The sequence below is a fragment of the Bactrocera tryoni genome, unplaced genomic scaffold (genome assembly GCF_016617805.1).
Source record: "Bactrocera tryoni isolate S06 unplaced genomic scaffold, CSIRO_BtryS06_freeze2 scaffold_11, whole genome shotgun sequence".
In the NCBI taxonomy this organism is placed as follows: domain Eukaryota; kingdom Metazoa; phylum Arthropoda; class Insecta; order Diptera; family Tephritidae; genus Bactrocera; species Bactrocera tryoni.
The window spans coordinates 10006148-10021292 of record NW_024395824.1 but is presented as its reverse complement, the minus strand read 5'-3'; the positions used below and the strand labels follow the sequence as shown (position 1 = coordinate 10021292).

The window sequence follows — 15145 nt, the reverse complement described above, 5'->3', positions numbered from 1 at the left end:
CACCATGGCAGTCATCATCGGTATCGCCGCACAACCGGCTTGAATGCTGTTGTAAGCACTCTGGATGTTCACATGCCAACCTGCTCTTACACGACACATCATACATACATCACATCACCTGTACAACAAGCAACACACATCACTACACACCACCCAACACAGCACAAACATCGCTCATCTACACAACATCATACAACACACCCACCACATCATCACCAACGAGTCAACCCACAAAACCACCACCGAAACTTTCGTTTCGTACGTGAAGCAAGACGTTCTACCACAACATCCGCATATTTCATTTTTGTTCAGCCGTAAAAAGCCGCATTTTGCAAAAGGTTTTTTTTTAATCGGGAGCCAGGAGGTATAAAAAAAAGTGACCTTTGTGAATTCCAAATTCGACAGCTGTGTTTCTTGTGAAAAGCGATCATCACTTTGAATATAATAAATATTTTATATTGGAAATATAGTGTTTGAGTTCCAATTTATTTTCAAACTCTCAGTGAACACCTGTCATCAAACAAACAGTCGTCGCACTCGCGACTTGGCTCTCACGTCACTGTTGACAGTCACAACTTTGAAGTCGTAGATAATTTCGTCTATCTTGGAATCAGCATAAACACCAACAATGTCAGCCTAGAAATCCAACGCAGGATAATTCTAGCCAACAGGTGCTACTTCGGACTGAGTAGGCAATTGAGAAGCCAAGTCTTCTCTCGACGAACAAAAACCAAACTCTATAAGTCACTCATTATTCCCGTCCTGCTGTATAATGCAGAGGCATTTGGATGACAACATCTGATGAGTCGATGTTACGAGATTTCAAGAGAAAAGTTCTGCGAAAGATTTATGGCCCTTTACGCGTTGGCGTCAGCGAATATTGCATTCGATGAAACGATGAGCTGTATGAGTTATACGACTTTGACATACTTCACCGAATTAAAAAGATGGCGGCTACGCTGGCTAGGTCATGTCGTCCAAATGGACGAAAACACTCCAGCTCTGAAAGTATTCGACGCAGTACCCGCCGGGGGAAGCAGAGGAAGACTTACACTTCGTTGGAAAGACCAGGTGGAGAAGGAATCTCCAATTGGCGCCGTACTGCGCATCAGAATTGCTGAGACCACAGTAGGAGATAAAAGAATTCGTCTCGTTACAACAAGAGGCTGCCCACAGGGGGGTGTGTTATCACCCCTGCTATGGAGTCTTGTCGTAGACGATCTGTTAGCACTGCTTACGGACAATGGGATCCGCTGCCAAGGGTATGCGGACGATATTGTAATTATAACCAAAGGCAAAATTGAGGACACTCTCTGCGACCTAATACAAAGAGGTCTAAACTTGGCAAAGGGGTGGTGTAGGGAGGTTGAATTGAATATCAACCCCTCCAAGACGACCGTAGTCCCGTATACGAGACGCAGGTCCCTACCCAGTCTCAGGAATCTCACACTTAGGAGCAGAGAGATAGAGATGACCAACAAGGTCAAATACTTTGGTCTCACGCTGGATTCTACTTTGCGGTGGATGCAGCATGTAGACCTGACCTTGGTCAAAGCAACAAAAGCATTAATGGTGTGCAATCGGCTGGCGGGAAAGTCCTGGGGCTGTAAGCCAAGGATCGTTAGGTGTTGTACACCAGGATAGCGCGACCGATAATCACGTACGGGTGGTGGCCTGGGCTTCAATAGCGTCGCAGACTTCGGTAGGGATCAAACTATCGAAGCTACAGCGGCTAGCCTGTGTCTGCATGACGGGCGCAATGCACACCTGTCCAACGGCAGCACTAGAGGTCCTACTTGAACTTACACCGCTTCACTTGGTTATCGGTCAAGTATATACCATTAGCCCTCTTCCCGAAGGACAGCACTACCTGTTTTCTTCACTAAGAAGTTTAAGGTCACCCTCGGAAGCAAGGAAGAGTGGAACGACTCCAATCTTGAGATGTTGCTGAGGAATAGTACGTTGAGGTGGAATACCGATGGCTCGAAAATGTCGGAGGGAATCGGTGCAGGGATCGTGGGTCCAAGCACCAAGCTCTCCATACCTATGGGAGGGTTTCCGAGCATTTTCCAAGCAGAAGTCTTTGCCATAAGTCGGTGCAAAGAGATAAACCTCCATCGCAACTATCGCAATGAGCGAATAACCATACTCAGCGATAGTCAAGCGGCACTATAAGCCATCTCCTCCTACGAGATCAAATCGCTACTAGTGCAGAAGTGCAGAGAACGGCTGAACAGCCTTGCTGAAAGAAACCAGACGCACCTAATCTGGGTGCCAGATCACGGAGGAACGAACTGGCTGATGAGCTCGCCCGCTCCGCAGCTTCCACCAAAATGGTAGGACCCGAACCCTTTACTGGGGTGGGTCCCCATACCATAAAGGAGCTGTTCCGCAAGGAAGGAGTTGGCAGGGAAGAGCATTGGCAACGAACACACGGCATGCGACATGTCGAGTTGCTAATTGGAGGGTACAACGTGAGCAGGTTCAAAGTTGTAATTAACCTCCGCACAAATAAACTCTGGCTACTGGTCGCATTTTATACCGTCCACTGCAAGCTGAATAGGCATTTGTATAACTGGGGCCTATCTCCTTGCGCTAACTGCCGGTTCTGCGACAGGAAGCCTTAAACACCGGAACACCTGCTGATCGACTGCACAGCAGTCTATAGACGCAGGACTAAGGCCCTTGGATCCATGTTTCCGGATAGGGATCGCATAGCCTCACTAGCACCCGGAAGAATATTGGACTTCATCAATGTGCTGTGGCTAGGTGAGTTCATGTGAGTTATGAGAGGGCACAATAGACCAAAGGCCGCGGTGCATTCCTCATCTTTCAATCAATCAATCAACTTAAAGTACATTATTCATACAGGTGAAAAATTGGTAGATTAAGCAAAAAATAAAAGAAATCTGTTAATCCAGAACTAACAACAGAAAAATAAGAATAGAAATAAGGAAGAAATATATTTACATTGCTACATAATTATTCGTCGCTACTTGATAACAAGTGCAATTGTTTGCGACGAACTGGACAAAAGTCGGTATCATCGCTGGAGATATCCATTTCAGCAATGTAAATATCATGCGAGCAAAATGTGTAGGTAGGAGTTATCGTATAAGGGGATTTCCCAGTTACTACTATGTATGTTCATTTCAGCAATGGTGGTAAGTGTGGTAAAAACAAACATAATTACTAAACAGTCATTTGGAAAACGTAGTGGATTAAAAACTGTTGGAGAGAACGAAGCAATTTAATTGCAACCCTGCGAAGAATCCATAACACTGTAACTTAAGTTAAGCTGTCATGTAATATCTGTACATAATATCACTCACTTCTGTTAAATTGATTGAAATAAACGCATGTAAAAACAACAGGTTATGGGCCCAGGCCATAGATTTTTAAATTAAAGTTATATTTTATTGGCTACATTGACTAAAAAGTTTAATACATCATCAACTGAATTATATATGGTTATAATAACATAAATGGCGAGCTCAACTGTGAGGATTGATCCGCTAAACGCGCTTTCAAGTACACCATCAGAATTGGGTCTGATAACTGAATGCGTAACTTCACACGAAATGTGAAAAAAGTTAGAGTCTACGTTCCAGTCAAAGGGTCCTGCGCGAAAAGCCACCCTACTGAAACGTGTTGCACTCGCCGCATGAAGGAGGGCGATAACGTTCGCGAACATCTAAATGAATTTTTCCATGCTGTCAACAAATTGAAGGAAATAAATGTTACTGTTGGGGATGATTTATTAACGATATTACTTCTTTATAGTTTACCAGATTCGTTTGAGACGTTCCGATGTGCGCTGGAAACTAGAGATGAACTCCCCAAGCCAGATATTTTAAGAGTTAAAATACTGGAAGAAGAACAATCCAGGCAAGCAAAAGAAGCAGCAGCAGCATAACGTGTTAGTTGCTCAACGAAGAACAAACATCAGATACACAAATGATGTATCACAACAAAACAACACTAAAAATCACAACAAAAAGTCAACAAAAGGAAAGCAAGAAAAACGAACTTGCTACAAGTGCGGCGAAGTTGGTCACATATCACCAAATTGTCCATCAAATCAAAAGGTAAAAAACTACAACACAACTACAGGAACGAAAAAGGAGAACTTCGAAAAATCCATCTTATTCGAATCAGCATGTACAATAACAAACGCCGGTGAATATTGGTGCTTAGACAGCGGCTGTTCATCACATATGAGTACGAAAAAGAGCGAATTCAATAACTTTAGAGAGATTAGCAAGACTCTCAATTAATTTCGAAAATGTATTGTACGTTAAAGATTTAAGAACGAATTTACTCTCCGTTTCGAAAATAACGAATAAGGGATATGAAGTAATTTTTCGGCGAAATGAAGCTGTCATTTCAAAGAATGGGGAAACTATTCTGACAGCGATAAGAATCGGTGATTTGCAATATGTTAAAAGCTTTGAACAATCTGCGAGGTTTTCGCAAATGAAGCCAAATAGCATAAATACATGGCACGTACGAATGGGCCATCTAAACGAAAAAGATTTAAAACGCGCAATTGGTATGGTACACGGTATACATTTTCATACAAATGAAAAACTGCAAACTTGCGACATCTGTTTAAACGAAAAGCAAACACGAGAAAGATTTTCAAAGCAGAGGGACCAACGTACAACAGAGTTACTAGAGATTGTACACAGCGACGTTTGCGGTCCAACGAAGGTTTGCTCACATTCAGGTGCAAAGTACTTGGTGACATTCACTGACGATTTTTCGAGATATTCCGAGGTTTATTTTATGAAAAATAAGTCAGAAGTTTTAGAAAAATTTAAAATATTTAAGAATCTGGAGGAAACGTATACAGGGAAGAAAGTTAAAACACTACAGACAGACAACGGGTCTGGAGTATATGAGTAGCGAATTTCAAAACTATTTAAACGAATGTGGAATTAAGCGGCGTTTGACCGCTCCACAGCCAAATGGCATAGCTGAAAGAAAAAATAGAACTCTTTTAGAAATGTCTAGATACATGTTAACACAATCAATAACAGAGGCTGTAAACACAGCGAACTATATTCGAAATAGGTGTCCCACAAAAGTCCTAGAAGATGAAGTGCCTATCAAGATGTGGTCAGGTAAAACTCCCACAGTCATTCACTTCAGACCATTTGGTTTAAAATGTTACTTTTTAATAAAAGATAAGTCCAATGGCAAATTTGATTTCAGGTCTGAAGAATGTATACTAGTAGGTTATTCGAATGAAGCTAATGCTTATCGATTGTGGTCTCCTCAAAAGAAGAGGGTTGTAGTCAGTCGAGATGTGAAATTTTTAGATGAAACATTTGGTAGAAATGATGATAAATACTCTGAAGATGGATCTGTGGAGATAGATTTCGATATACGAAAAGACGAAAGTATAGCTGAATCTGAGGGGTCTTCAAGCGAAAATGAAAATATAAACAATTAATCAATCATTCCGAAAAGGGGCAAAGGTAGACCAAAGTTAATTCGAAGTGGAACCCGTGGACGGCCCAAGAAGTCATTTCATGAAGTCTCAACTAAGAGAACTGATAATGAATCTGAATCTAGTGTAGATTTTGAAGAATGTGAATATGCAAATATATCACTAGTAAATGATCCAACTACTTTTCAAGAAGCTATAAACTGTGAAGAATGTAATATGTGGCTGCGTGCCGTTGAAAATTAATATATGGCTCAAATTTCAAACAAAACATGGGACAGGAACAGATCGACCTGTAGGACGAAAAGTCATTGGGAATCGTTTTGTGTTTCGTACAAAAGAAGGTAATGTTAAAAAAGCACGCCTGGTAGCAAAAGGATGCTCGCAACGTCCAGGGGAGGATTTCAATATCACTTATTCCCCAGTTACGAGATTAACTTCGATCAGAATGATGGCTGCAATTGCAACCCAAAAGAACACATTCAGAAATACATCAAATGGATGTTATGACTGCTTATTTGAACGGTGACCTAGATGAAGCAGTATATATGGAAATACCTGAATACTTAGATGTAACCCTTAAAAAGGTAGCAGCAGGATATCCGACAAACATAAATAAGGCTAAAGCTGAAGAAATACGATGTACAGCAGAAAATGGCAGAAGTCAATATCGAAAAGCGAAGATCCGGTATGTAGACTACACAAATCTTTATAAGGGCTACGACAGTCTGGTTTTCAATGGTATCAAAAATTAACGAATAAACTAAGACAAATCGGATTTAGTGCATCTAAATGCGATCCATGTTTATTTATATTGAAACAAAAATCAAAGATAATGTTAATTACAGTGTATGTAGACGATTTACTCATTGCTACGAATGATCATAAGTGGTTAAAAGAAGTCAAGAAATCTCTTTCGGAAAGTTTTGAAATGAAAGATTTAGGACCAGTTAAAATATGTCTGGGTATTGAATTTAAACAAGATTTGAAGAATCATACATTATTTTTAAATCAACGAGATTACGCTATTAATATTTTAAAACGTTTTAAAATGGAAGACTGTAAACCAGTCAAGACACCCCTCGAATACAATTGCAAATTTGAAAAACCAGTTAAGTCAGACAACAAAGAAATATAGAATATTCCATATCAAAGTTTAATTGGCGGTCTATTGTATTTGGCTGTAACAACACTACCTGATTTAGCATTCGCAGTTAATTTTCTAAGCCAATTCAATTAAATTCTAATTATAGTTTCGAGCATTGGAAAGCGGCCAAAAGAGAACTGCGATATTTAAAAGGAACTTTAAATTATGGCTTACTTTATAAGCAAACAGATGAAGAATTGTATGCAGTCCTCGATGCTGATTGGGGTGGTAATTTAACCGATAGACGTTCATATTCCGGTTACGCTTTTATATTGGCTGGTGCCGCAATATCCTGGGAAGCCCGTAAGCAGAAGACAGTATCACTTTCAAGTACCGAATCCGAATACATGGCTTTGAGTGAAGCTACAAAAGAGGCTATGTACTTACGAGAAATGATGAATGAGATCGGGTTTATGCACGAAAGTATAACTATTTACAACGACAGCCAAAGTGCACAGAAGTTAGTCCAGAGCATAGCATTTCATTCACGTACTAAGCACATAGATGTACGTCATCACTTCATACGCGAGAAGCATCAAAGCGGCGATATCAATTTGAATAATATGCCAACAGAAGATATGCCAGCTGATGTCCTTACCAAAGGATTGCCTACGGGAAAACACTACGAATGCATCGAAAATATGGGCATGACAAATAAATGTTCATAAATTATGATGCAATCAAAATTCTTCGAGGGGAGGTTATGGAGAGAACGAAGCAATTTAATTGCAACCCTGCGAAGAATCCATAGCACTGTAACTTATATTAAGCTGTCATGTAATATCTGTAACTAATACCACTCAGGAGTCATGTGTAGAAGTTCACGCAAGGTGAAAGTTCTCTGATCGCCATTCAGTTGAGAGTGGCCAGAAACGATTCTTTTACACATGGCTCAAGCAGCTCACTACTTCCGGTCTTTGACCAAGTATCCTCTGGGTAGCCTAAGAACATCCGTTCGAAGGCGAGCTAATGTGAGAAGGCGAAACATCCCCTACATAGGGTTGTGCGCTGGATTTGGGACCCGCCACGTAAAAAAAAACACTCCATTGAAAAATAAAAAGCAGCCTCGGATGAGAGACCCCCCTTTTGATGACGACCACGGCAAACGAAATAAGTACTACGATTTGAGGGCATGCACCTGGAATGTCCGGTCCCTTAATTGGGAAGGTGCCGCTGCCCAGCTGGTTGATGCCCTCGCAAAAAAAAGGCTGACATCACCGATCACAAGAAATGCGATGGACGGGACAAGGACAGAGACGAGTAGGTCCTTGTGACATTTACTACAGTGGCCATATAAAGGAGCGCAAGTTTGGTGTTGGATTCGTGGTGGGAGAGAGACTCCGTCGCCGAGTACTATCATTCACTCCGGTGAATGAACGTCTAGCCACAATCTGCATCAAAGCGAGGTTCTTCAACATATCGCTGATTTGCGCCCACGCCCCGACGGAAGAGAAGGACGATGTGACCAAAGATGTCTTTTATGAGTGCTTGGAGCGCACTTATGAGAGCTGCCCCCGCCATGATGTCAAAATCGTGCTTGGCGACTTTAACGCCAGGGTGGGTAAAGAAGGTATCTTTGGCACTACGGTCGGTAAATTCAGCCTCCACGACGAAACATCCCCAAATGGGTTGAGGCTGATCGACTTCGCCGGGGCCCGAAATATGGTTATCTGTAGTACTAGATTCCAGCATAAGAAGATTCATCAAGCTACCTGGCTGTCTCCGGATCGAAAAACTACCAACCAGGTCGATCATGCTGTGATAGTGTCTCCAGCGTCTCCAGTGTTTTAGATGTGCGTGCGCTCCGAGGTCCTACGTCGACTCAGACCACTATCTTGTTGCGGCTAAGATTCGCACTCGCCTCTTTGAAGCAAAAAACGCACGCCACCAAACACAAGGAAGGTTCGACGTCGAGAAGCTGCAATCACAACAGACAGCCGAACGATTTTCTACTCGGCTTGCACTCCTGCTCTCTGAGAGCACTCGTCAACAACTCGGTAAAAGGGAACTGTGGGACGGCATTTCAAACTCTTATGCACAGCTGCAACCGAAACCATTGGTTTTCGGAAAGTGCAAAAGAACAGCTGGTACGACGAGGAGTGCCGTGTCGCAGCGGAGAGAAAACAGGCTGCCTACCTCGCAACCTTACGATCGACCACTACACGTGCGGAATGGGATAGATACCGAGAGTTGAAGAGAGAAGCGAGACGCATTTGTAGAGAGAAGAAGAAAGAGGCCGAAATGCGTGAGTACGAAGAGCTTGATAAGCTGGCCGACAGGAGTAATGCTCGATAATTCTACGAAAAAGTGCAGCGGCTTACAGAAGGTTTCAAGACCGGAGCATACTTTTGTAGAACCCCCAAAGGTGATCTAGTGACCGATGCCCAGAGCATACTTAAATTATGGAGGGAACACTTCTCCAGCCTGCTGAATGGCAGTGAATGCACAACGCCAGGAGCAGGCGAACCCGATTCCCCAATCGATGACGATGAAGCAGACGTTCCATTGCCCGACCATGAAGAAGTTCGAATAGCAATTGCCCGCCTGAAGAACAACAAACCGGCAGGGGCCGACGGATTGCCGGCCAAGCTGTTCAAACACGGAGGCGAAGAACTGATAAGGAGCATGCATCAGCTTCTTTGTAAAATATGGTGGGACGAAAGCATGCCCAACGATTGGAATTTAAGTGTGCTATGCCCAATCCATAAAAAAGGAGACCCCACAATCTGCGCCAACTACCGTGGGATTAGCCTCCTCAACATCGCGTATAAGGTTCTATCGAGCGTATTGTGGTGAAAGATTAAAGCCCACCGTCAACAAACTGATTGACCTTATCAGTGTGGCTTCAGACCTGGAAAGTCAACAACCGACCAGATATTCACCATGCGCTAAATCTTGAAAAGACCAGTGAAAGGAGAATCGACACACACCACCTTCTCGTCGATTTCAAAAGCTGCTGTCGACAGCACAAAAAGGAGCTGCATTTATGCCGTGATGTTTGAATTTGGTATTCCCGCAAAACTAATACGGCTGTGTAAACTGACGTTGAGTAATACCAACAGCTCCGTCAGGATCGGGAAGGACCTCTCCGAGCCGTTCGATACCAAACGAGGTTTCAGGCAAGGCGACTCCCTATCGTGCGACTTCTTCAACCTGCTGCTGGAGAAAATAATTCAAGCTGCAGAACTTAATCGAGCAGGTACAATCTTTTATAAGAGTGTACAGCTGCTGGCGTATGCCGATGATATTGATATCATCGGCCTCAACACCCGCGCCGTTAGTTCTGCTTTCTCCAGACTGGACAGGGAAGAAAAACAAATGCGTCTGGCAGTGAACGAGGGCAAGACAAAATATCTCCTGTCATCAAACAAACAGTCGTCGCACTCGCGACTTGGCTCTCACGTCACTGTTGACAGTCATAACTTTGAAGTTGTAGATAATTTCGTCTATTTTGGAACCAGCGTAAACACCACCAACAATGTCAGCCTGGAAATCCAACGCAGGATTGCTCTTGCCAACAGGTGCTACTTCGGACTGAGTAGGCAATTGAAAAGTAAAGTCCTCTCTCGACGAACAAAAACCAAACTCTATAAGTCACTCATAATTCCCGTCCTGCTACATGTTGCAGAGGCTTGGACGATGACAGCAACCGATGAGTTGACGTTACGAGTTTTCGAGAGAAAAGTTCTGCGGAAGACCTCCACTCCGTTGGAAGGATCAAGTGGAGAAGGACCTGGCTTCGCTTGAAATACCCAATTGGCGCCACGTAGCGAAAAGAAGAAACGACTAGCGCGCTGTTGTTAACTCGACTATAATCGCGTAAGCGGTGTCTACGCCAATTAAGAATAAGAATATCTCGATTTCTAGTAATTATTTATTTCATGTTATGCACATACACTTCACTACATTGTTTCTACATATTTATTTTTCACTAATTATTTAGTTGTTTGCTTAAAATAAGCATTTTATATTTTATACAAATTTCATTCCATGCACAATAACATAAGTATTCCGTGTTGACATATGATAAGTGTTGCCATAATTACAGATTTATCAGACGAATTAAAATGAATAAAAAATAGGATTATACCCCAAATACATAAATCATTACTCCTTTTCTTGATATATCATGATTTTTGATCGGCCAGGATAATTTTTTTGAAGCGCGGCCAAAGACCGCCAATGCAAAAAGGAACCTGACTCACCCCGTTGTTGGATCGCCCAGAGTTATTTTTTTCGAAGCGCCAACTCAAAAAGGAGTTTTAGGTTATTTTTTCTTGAATCGCGGCCGAAGGCCTCCAATGCACAAATGGTTACTTTGGTGTGGGATCGGCCAGGGTGTTTTTTAAGCACGACCGAAGGCTGTCAATGCACAAAGGAAATCTAAAAGTTATGTTAAATAGGGTATATCACCCTCTTTAAACTACATTTTCTATAACGGATATTGTTACAACTAAACAAGGTACCATTCTTTTTGTTGTCCGTTTTGTCATTATCTTCACATTTATCAATTCCGCGGTTCCCCTTTTTAAACTACATTTTCTATAACGGGTATTGTTAATAATAAACAATGTACCGTTTATTTTTTTCCCGTTTTGTAATTATTTTCATATTCATTATATTTGAATTCCGCGTTTATGACTGTATCCAGGATACAAATTCAAAAATATATAGAAGTATTCAAATTAAAAATATTAGGTTGTCAAAAAAGTCTTGCGGTATTTTCGCTAGTTGTCGCTGAAAGCGCGTAGTTCTAGTTTTATTCGTCGCATCGGGTCATACTATACCTTTTTGGAAAGCTCATTTCACGCGCTAACACGTGTTTGATTGATTCAATTTAATTTTTGAGTATATTTGGAGGAAAAATATTGCAAATAATTATTATGATCCTTTTGTCAATTTATTAGATGCAATTAAACATACCTACTTATAAGCCTAAGCACTTTTTTTATTACAATGGAAAATTTATTTCAGATGGTATTTGTTTCGTGCGTTTGAGTTATTTTATTCATTTTTATTCGTTTGATGAATGTGTAATTATGGCAACACTTATTATCTGTCAACACGGAATACTTTTGTTATTGTGCATGGAATGAAATTTGTGTAAAATATAAAATGCTTATTTTAAGCAAATAACTAAATAATTTCTGAAAAATAAATATGTAGAAACAATGTAGTGAAGTGCATAATATGAAATAAATAATTGCTAGAAATCGAGGAATTGCAAGATAAAATTTGCAAAATTTTCGACTTTAAATGCAAACATCCCGAAAACTATAAGTTTGCATCAGGCCTATCCAACCATACCACTTTTAACCCTGAAATCGTGGGATTGTATACTAAAGTTTCCCACATTTTATATTTAAATTTTATACTTTTATATCCACTAACACTTCACTAATTCGTTTCTAATCATTTATTTTATATTAAGTAATGCAAAAAAGGGTCGGCTTTAGTACAACATCCCACGATTTCAGGGTTAAAAGTGGTACGGTTGGATACTGCTGATGCTCCAGATTAAGAATATATATAATTATTGCCGCCGCAAACTTATAGTTTTCGAGATATTTGCATTTAAAGTTGAAAATTTTGCAAATTTAATTTTGCAATTTCTCGAATTATGGTTAGTTTTTCTTCCGTATTATGCACTTTTTATACACTTACAATTCACTACAATATTTCTACATATTTATTTTTTATTAATATTTTAGATGTTTGCTTAAAATAAGCATTTTATATTTTACATAAATATTATTACACGCACAATAACAATAAGTGTTCCGTGTTGTCAAATAATAAGTGTTACCATATCACAAATGATTGAAAACAATAAAAATAAATAAAAAAAAACTCAAATGCATGAAAAAAATTAAAATTGCTAAAATAAACCCAACCCAAATACTAGGGTGACTCAAAACACCTATAAACATTTTTTGGGTAAATTTTAGAATAGCATCCCCGAAATTCGGGGTTAAAATGGGTATGTGCGGATAGAGGAGGTCCTCCAGATTATGAAAATATATACATATAGTTGCCGCTGACTTATGGTTTTTGAGATATTTGCATTTAAAGTTCAAAAATTCAATTATATACAATGCCATTTATAATGGATTTTATACTTATATTTTTAACTTTTATATCCACTAGCACTTCACTAATTCGTTTCTAACCATTTATTTCATATTAAATAGTGCAAAAATAACTTTTATTCAACATTTACCTTTTGTTCATTTATTTTTGTTCATACAATAACAAAAGGGTTGCATTCTAGCTAATAATCCGTGCTACCTTACGTTCATATTTAACAGAAGAACCAAAAGAAGTAAAGAAAACAAATAATACCTTAATGACAGGAAATATATAACACATTAGTTTTCCGCATAGAATTCCTTTCTGTATTGGCGGTCTTCGGCCGCGCTTCAAAAAAAATAACCCTCGGTCGGACCATCACCTTGACGTGCTCAGTTCTTTTGCGTTGAACTCCTTTTTGCGTTGGCGGCCTTCGGCCGCGCTTCAAAAAAATAACCCTCAGTCGGACCAACACCTGTGTTTGCGTTGAACTCCTTTTCGTCCGATCCAACACCGGGATTTATCAAAATAATGAGAATTCTGAATGATTTTACGTTACTTATCATACGCTAATGAATTTAGTTATGACGTTATAATCTTTATTTTTTTTATTTTTATTCCATTACAAAATATGGTAACACTAATATTTTGCGTAAAATTTAGAATAGCATCCCCGGATTTCGGGGATAAAATGGGTATCAGTGGAAAGGTGAGGCTCTCCAGATCACGAAAATATATATATATAGTTGCCGCTGACTTATAGTTGTAAAGATATTTCCATTTAAAGTTGAAAAATTGACAACTTTTACATTGATAATTTGTATATCGTGAGTTACTTTTTCACTTATATTATGCACTTTTCACTTACTAACACTTCACTATAACGTTTCTGTATATTAATTTTTTTAATATTTGTCGTAAATAAAGCTTTATTTTAATTATTTTATTTTAGTTACAATTCTCTGCATTTGCACAATAAGAAAAGGGTTGCCATGGTTATTTTTTTCCGTGCCGCGCTTAAAAAAAATAACCATGGCAACCCTTTTCTTATTGTGCAAATGCAAAGAATTGAAACTAAAATAAAGCTTTATTTACAACAAATATTAAAAAAGTTAATATACAGAAACGTTATAGTGAAGCGTTACTAAGTGAAAAGTGCATAATATAAGTGAAAATGTTACTCACAATATACAAATTATCAATGTAAAAGTTGTCAATTTTTCAACTTTAAATGCAAATATCTTTAAAACTATAAGTTAGCGGCAACTATATATATATATTTTCGTGATCTGGAGAGCGTCACCTTTCCACTGATACCCATTTTATCCCCGAAATCCGGGGATGCTATTCTAAATTTTACCCGGAGGATGCCGTAGAGCCCCCCGTGGCCCTAGGGGGGGATAGGTGCTATTATTCAAAAGCTCCATTCATTACCTTTCAAATGAGCGGGGTAGCAAGCCACCAGCTCCCTCACCCTTTGCGCAAAACCTCTTCAAAATGGGATACTAAAGTAAACATTCGCCGTTATGTTATGTTAACTATTGTCTTCTCGCACTACTATTTTACCATGGTTCCTTTGGGAAAGCATCACTACTATATGTAACGAGTAAATATTATAACTCGTTATAGTACTTCTTTAATTCGTTTGTTGCTTTAACGGAAAAAAGTTATTTTTCACAATTTGGGCCTATTTTCTATATTTGTAATAGTCCATCTTTCATTTACATATATCATCAACATAAAGAATATGGATGCATACTCCAAACTTTGTCACTTCACTTATTTAACTCGTTCGTAAACCAATCTCGGTGATGAACGATTCGAGAGATTTTCCATGTGAATGTCCATACCTTTGCATAATTTTGAAGAAACTATTTGCTTAATTCGTTTTAGCGCATAATATAATCAAAGACATAACATTTATTTAAATTGAAATTTTAGTTTTTCCTTACTCTCCCTACCATGCTATTACCATATTTATGTTAATAATTTATAAGAAACCAATGTCACGTAGTCACAATCAAAATCAAGAAATTACCATAAAACACCTAACTTATCACAAAGTCTTATTACATCTAATTAATAAGAAATAATTGCATACTTTTATAAATCCAAGGGAATTTTCACGTTTTTAGTTTTTTTGCAATAAATCGCACACGACGTGTACTCTCCGTAGTTTAAACGAACGAACGAATTCTATAAGCCAAAAGGCCGAAGAAAGTATTCAGCACAAAGGTTGCAATCGTGTCTTCCTTGCTGACATAAGCATGCGTGCACACTGTATGTATATTTTTTACTGATACGGAATTTTAATCGTTCTGAAGTAATCAAATAAACAAAAGTAATACCATGTTCAGACCGACACTTAATCACACGATTTCGGCTGTTGAATGGATTATCCCACTAATCTTAAAAATTTATCAAGATTTCGCCATACAAAAATGACAGTTCCAAATCACTTCATTGAAATGATTTGA

General features: G+C 39.3%; 1 protein-coding gene across 4 annotated transcripts in view; it reads right to left on the bottom strand.

Annotated features, from left to right (window-relative positions):
- LOC120779556 (GIGYF family protein CG11148) overlaps nt 1–14890 on the bottom strand; it is a 46895-nt gene extending 32005 nt beyond the window's left edge. For 3 of the 4 annotated variants that reach the window (XM_040111897.1, XM_040111899.1, XM_040111898.1), the window contains exon 1: nt 14770–14890. The gene's annotated coding sequence lies outside the window, so the exon portion shown is untranslated. The remainder of the gene's footprint in view (nt 1–14769) is intronic. The other variant, XM_040111900.1, reaches the window with a different exon arrangement.
- Between the last annotated feature and the right edge of the window lie 255 nt (nt 14891–15145).